This window comes from Sus scrofa, chromosome 15 (genome assembly GCF_054392235.1).
Source record: "Sus scrofa isolate SSC_HxYL_T2T_F1_AM1 chromosome 15, Sscrofa_HxYL_maternal_Yorkshire_Landrace_v2.0, whole genome shotgun sequence".
Classification (NCBI taxonomy): domain Eukaryota; kingdom Metazoa; phylum Chordata; class Mammalia; order Artiodactyla; family Suidae; genus Sus; species Sus scrofa.
Window position 1 is genome coordinate 147,441,865 of NC_139397.1, and position 6,657 is coordinate 147,448,521.

Here is a 6,657-nt window from a genome sequence, read left to right on the forward strand (position 1 = left end):
CCAGGCTAGGGGTTGAATCGGAGCTGGAGCCACCGGCCTATGCCAGAGCCACAGCAACGCGGGATCCGAGCCACGTCTGCAACCTACACCACAGCTCACGGCAACGCCGGATCCTTAACCCACTGAGCAAGGCCAGGGACCGAACCCGCAACCTCATGGTTCCTAGTCGGATTCATTAACCCCTGCGCCACGACGGGAACTCCAAATATAACTTTTATATGCACTGGGAAATTAAAAAATTCATGTAAATCACTTTATTGCAATGGTCTGGAACCAAAATTGCAGTATCTCTGAGGATACATGTATCTTCTTCTTTTTTTTTTTTTTTTTGTCTTTTTTCCATTTTTCTAGGGCCGCTTCCCATGGCATATGGAGGTTTCCAGACTAGGAGTCTGATCGGAGCTATAGCTGCCAGCCTACACCACAGCCACAGCAACGCGGGATCCGAGCCGCATCTGCAACCTACACCACGGGTCAAGGCAACACCAGATCCTTAACCCACTGAGCAAGGCCAGGGATCGAACCTGCAACCTCATGGTTCCTAATCGGATTTGTTAACCACTGCGCCACGATGGATGCCTGTATCTTGTTGTATATATGATTAAACAAAAGTTCTGAGAAATGAAGTAACTTACTCAAAGTCGCAGAGCCACTGGGTGAGAGAGCCACCGCTGCTCTCCTCCTCCCCCTTCTGCCCTCATGACTGAGGGCTCCAGGTCTGGTGTCTAAAGAGAAGAGCCAGAGTTCCCGACGAGGCTCAGTGGAAATGAATCTGACCAGCATCCATGAGGACACAGGTTCAACCCCTGGCCTCGATCAGTGGGTTAAGGATCCAGCATTGCCATGAGCTGTAGTGTAGGTCGCTGGCTTGGCTCGGATCGGATCTGGCATTGCTGTGGCTGTGGTGTATGCCTGAAGCTACAGCTCCAATTCGACCCTTAGCCTGGGAACCTCCATATGCCACAGGTGTGGCCCTAAAAATAAATAAATAAATAAATAAATAAATAAATAAGCAAGCGAGCCGAATAGTTTATTATTATTGGGGCCCAAAAGGCTCTCTTATCCTGTGTTGCATGTAAAGACTGTCCAAGAACGTGACGGATCAAATGAGAGGTCACATCCCAAACGCTTGAAGAAATGCTCTTATCAGCAGGTGCCTGGCAACCAAGCAAACCTTTGAACCTCAGAGCTGTCCCCTCTGCAGGCGAGAGCAGCACCCCCGACTCCCACGAGCTTCCTGCAGCCACTGCCAGGCCCGGACGGGAACAAGAAGGGCACCTGGGAGCTGGGACCAGTGGCGCCCTTTGGTCTTTATTTTAGGATGTTATTCTCAGGTCTGGCGTCCTTGGCGCCCTGGATCAGATTTGGGTGGATCCGAGTTCCTTGGTAGGGATAAGCCTAGTGGCAGGGGCGGGGTAGCGGTTCAAACCAGAGGAAGTGGCAGCCAATGGTGAGGCCAGGCAGGCATTTCTTAGCAGCAGAAGTTCGTTCCCAACTGAGTGTCAGAGCAAGGGAGCAGGGACCCCTCTGATTTGCTTAGTGCTGAGTTATTCAAGTTGGTAGCCACCAACCACGAGGGACCATCCAGAGCTTGAAATGTGATGGTCTGAATTCAGATGAGCTGTGTGAAACATACCTCAAAGCCTTGGTAGGAAATAAATAATGTAAAATATCTCAGTAATATTTTTTATATTGATTACATGTCAAGATGCTAATATTTAGCATACGCTGTGTTGAAAAAATGTATTACAAAAAAGAAATTCACCTGTTTTATTTTTACTCTTAAAAATGTGGCTACTAGCAAACTTAAAATACCAAATACAGGCGTTCCCACTGTGGTTCAGCAGGTTGAGAATCTGACTTGTATCCACGAAGATGCAAGTTCTACCTATGGCCTCGCTCCGTGGGTTAAATATCCGCTGTTGCCTCAAGGTGCAGTGTAGGTTGAAGATGCGGCTTGAACCTGGCCTTGCTTTGGCTGTGGCTGCAGCTCCGATTCAACCCTTAGCTGGGACCTTCCATATGCGGTGGGTGCGTAAATAAATAAATAAAATAAAATCCCAAATACACATTTTAAAATAAAAGTGTTCATGGAGTTCCCTGGTGGCCTAGTGGTTAAGGATCTGATGTTGTCACTGCTGTGATGTGGGCGCGGCCAAAAATAAATAAATACAAACAGAATAAAAGGGTGCTTTCTATTTCTGTTGGCCAGCACTGCTTTAGACCCGTTCCTCCTGCCTGGGTGAGTGAATGGAGGACAGATGGCAGAGAGCAAGTCGGCTTAAGAGGGTGGCATTGTCCCCTGTGCCCCTCCAGCAGAGATGGGCTCTGGCTTGATTCAAAGAAGGAAGGAAGAGGAGTTCCTGCGGTGGCGCAGTGGTTAACGAATCTGACTAGGAACCATGAGGTTGCGGGTTCGGTCCCTGCCCTTGCTCAGTGGGTTAAGGATCCAGCGTTGCTGTGAGCTGTGGTGTAGGCCGGTGGCTACAGCTCCGATTAAACTCCTATCCTGGGAACTTCCATACGCTGCAGGAGCGGCCCTAGAAAAGGCAAAAAAAAAAAAAAGACAAAAAACCAAAAACAAACAAAAAATAAAAAACAAGGAAGGAAGAGAACAGAACCACCCCCGGAGGCAGGGGGTGGAAACAAGGCTTAACCTTCTGAGCAGAGGGAGGGAGGACCTCCCCTGATGGAGCGACGGAGAGGAGGGCGCAGGGGACAATGCCTGACAGTCAAATCTTCCGACTGTCACACCCCAGGTCCCTAGGGCCATGGGAGGGTCTGGCTTTCGGGGGTGGGGGGGCACCCCCCACCCCCCAACCCTGGTGAGAATTAGGAAAGGGAATTATTTTCGCTTTGAGCACCATCCCCTGCAGCCCGGGGCTCTGTTTCTTTCCTTTTTTTTTTTTGCTTTTTCCGGCCACGCCCGCAATATATGGAGGTTCCCAGGCTAGGGATCTAATCAGAGCTGTGGCTGCCAGCCTACGCCACAGCCACGGCAATGCTAGATCTGAGCTGCGGTCTGTGATCTACACCACAGCTCATGGCAATGCTGGATCCTTAACCCACCGAGCAAGGTCAGGGATCAAACCTGCGTCCTCGTGGATGCTAGTCAGATCCGTTTCCACTGCACCACAATGGGAACTCCCCAGGTCTCTGTTTCTGAGCAGCCTGGGAGCTGAGGCCACCCAGGGAACCTGGGTCTGCTCATGGTCTGCCTGGAGGGATCCCTGGCAAGTCTCCAAGGTCAGAGACAAGGAAGCCTGGTGCCCAAGGGACCAGAGGATCAGGCCTTGCCCTGGGCATCAGAGCCTCTGGTCCACCTTGGGGCCTGGATCTGAGGTTTAAAAGGCTCCACAGCTTTTCTGCCTGATTCTCTGCCAGGAATGTCCCTGCAGCTCAGCGGGGCCAGGTGTGGTTCGGGATTCTTTGTCTACTACCTGGGAGGAAACACTTTAGGTAGTGCCTGTGGGCTTTCCATGGGGAAGATGCAGCCAGCCTGGGGAAAGACAAGTGAGCCACTTTAAAGGTTTCCCAAAAGACACAAAGACCTGGAGTTTCTGCTGTGGGGCAGTGGGTTAAACTCTGGTCTCTGCAGAGGCGCAGGTTTAATCCCCAGCCCAGTGCAGTGGGTTAAAAGAGCCCAGCAGGGAGTTCCCGTTGTGGCTCAGCAGAAACGAATGTGACTAGCATTCACTGAGGATGCAGGTTCGACCCCTGGCCTCACTGGGTGGGTTAAGGATTCTGCATTGCCATGAACTGTGGTGTAGGTCACAGACGCAGCTTAGAGTTGCTGTGGCTGTGGCATAGGCTGGCAGCCACAGCTCCGATTCGACCCCTGGCCTGGGAACGTCCATATGCCACAGGTGCAGCCCTGAAAAGACAAACAAGGATCCGGCAGTGTTGCCACAGCTCTGGTGTCGGTTGAAGCTGCAGTTTGGATTCAATCCCCCGCCCCAGAACGTCCATATGCCGTGGGTGTGGCCACAAAAAACCAACCAACCAACAAACAAAACAAAAACCATAAACAAAGACCTGAACCTTGCCCTTAAGGAGCCAGCCCTGGGGGAAGCAGTCCTTGAGGGCTTCTGGAAACAGCTGTAGCGGGGTCAGAGGACAGGAAATGGAAGCCACCTGCAAAGGAGGGCGTCCTCCAGCCTCTGCGATCTGAGCACTTTCTTTGCTCACTGTTTAGCCACTTCACTTTCTACTGGTCATTATTTATTCGCTGATTTTATTTATTTATCCATCTCTCAAATGCTTCACTTTTTATATTTATTTTAGGCAAGAAATAGATTTATTAAGACAGGACACTTGTGAGAGATGCAAGCGGACAGGCACGGAAGCTCTGCTCAAATGCTTTATTTTATCTTAATTCATTCGTTAATTAATTATTTTATTTTTAGGGCCGCACCTGTGGCACATGGAAGTTCCCAGGCAAGGGGTCCAATCGGAGCTGTTGCTGTCGACTTACGCCACAGCCACAGCAACGCCAGGTCCGAGCCACGTCTGCGACCTACACCACAGCTCATGGCAACACTGGATCCTTAACCCACCCACCGAGCAAGGCCAGGGATCGAACCCGCAATCTCATGGTTCCTAGTAGGATTCATTTCCGCTGCGCCACGACAGGAACTCCTCAAATGCTTTATTTTGTTAAAACTTTTTAAATTGAGGAGTTCCCATTGTGGCTCAGTGGGTTACGAACCTGACTCGTATCCACAAGGATGTAGGTCCGATCCCTGGCCTCGCTCAATGGGTTAAGTATCTGCCATTGCCACAAGCTTTGGTGTAGGTCGTAGAGGCAGCATGGATCTGGCATTGCTGTGGCTGTGGTGTAGGCTGGCAGCTACAGCTCTGTTTCTACCCTTGGCCTGGGAACCTCCATATGCAGCAGGTGCAGCCTTAAAAAAAAAAAAAAGAAAAAAAAATGGAATAAATAACAGCTTTATTCATTTATCTTTGGTGCTTTTTTTTTTTTTTTAAAGGGCCGCACCATGGCATATGGAGGTTCCCAGGCTTGGGGTCTAATCGGAGCCACAGCAACGCCGGATCTGAGTCGTGTCTGCAACCTACACCACAGCTCATGGCAATGCCAGATCCTTAACCCACTGAGCGAGGCCAGGGATTGAGTCCGCAACCTCATGGTTCCTACTGGATTTGTTCCTGCTGCGCCACGACAGGAACTCCTGACAGCTTTATTGAGATATCAGTCACATACCATAAAAATTCATCTCCTTGAAGCAAACAATTCAATGGTTTTTGGTATATTCATGGAGTTGTACAACCATCATCACTATCTAATTTTATTTTATTTTACTTTATTTTATTTTGTGTTTTTAGGGCCAAACCCAAGGTTTATGGAAGTTCCCAGTCAGTCTACGAGTTGAATCAGGGCTGCAGCTGCCAGCCTATGCAGCCTATGCTTGTGGCAACACCAGATCCTTCACCCACTGAGCAAGGCCAGGGATCGAACCCATGTCCTCATGGATACTAATCGAGTTCATTGCTGCTGAGCCACAACGGAACTCCACTATCTAATTTTAGACTTTTTTTTTTTGTCTACACCTGAGACATGCAGACACTCCTGGGCCAGAGTCCCAACCTGTGCCACTGCAGTAACCAGAGCCACAGCAGTGATGCAAGGTTCTTAACCCACTGAGCCACAAGGGAACTCCCACAGTTTAGAATAAATTTTTATGAGGGATGGCATGAAGAGACTTAGAAAAAGAACCTGAAGAGTTCCCACTGTGGTGCAGTGGGTTAAGTATCTGACTGCAGCATCTCAGGTCGCTGTAGAAACATAGGTTTGACCCCTGGCCTGGTGCAGTGGATAAAGGATTGGTCGTTGTGGCTCAGATTCCCCTGGCCTGGGAACATCCTTATGCCATGGGTGTGGGGATAAGAAAGAAAGAAGGAAGGAAGGAAGGAAAGAAAAGAAAGAAAGAAAGAAAGAAAGAAAGAAAGAAAGAAAGAAAGAAAGAAAGAAAGAAAGAAAGAAAGAAAAAGGAAAGGAAGAGCACCTGACACTAACAGTTTCTTAAATTTTTTTTTTCCTTTTTCTTTTTAGGGCCGCAGCAGCAGCATATGGAGGTTCCCAGGCTAGGGGTCTAATTGGAGATGGAGCCGCCAGTCTACACCACAGCCACAGCCACAGAGAATCCAAGCTGCGTCTGCAACATACGCCACAGCTCACGGCAATGCTGGAAACTTAACCCACGGATCGAGGTCAGGGGTCGAACCTGCAACCTCATGGTTCCTAGTCAGATTCGTTACTGCTGCGCCACAACGGGAACGCCAACAGTTACTTAAATTTTAAAGGACAAAACTTTTTCCGCTAAAACAAATCAAAGCCCTGAGATTTTGAGTCATTAAAGAAGCTGATCACACGAAGATAAGCAGGGCTGAATACCTCCATAGATGGAAGCATCCCAGGTTTCTGCTCTCTGGGAAAGGCTTTTCCCTTTCTGGGCTTCATCTCCTTCTGACTTCTTTGTGGCTTTCTGGTCCCCAGTTCCTGGAGGGCCCGGAAACCTGTCCTAAGCCATCTTGATTGAAGGATGCACCTGTTTGTCTGGATACCACACAACCACAACCGACTCAATCCTGCAGGGATTTTCAGAGCGAGGACTGGCAAACCATTTTCCAAAGATGGCT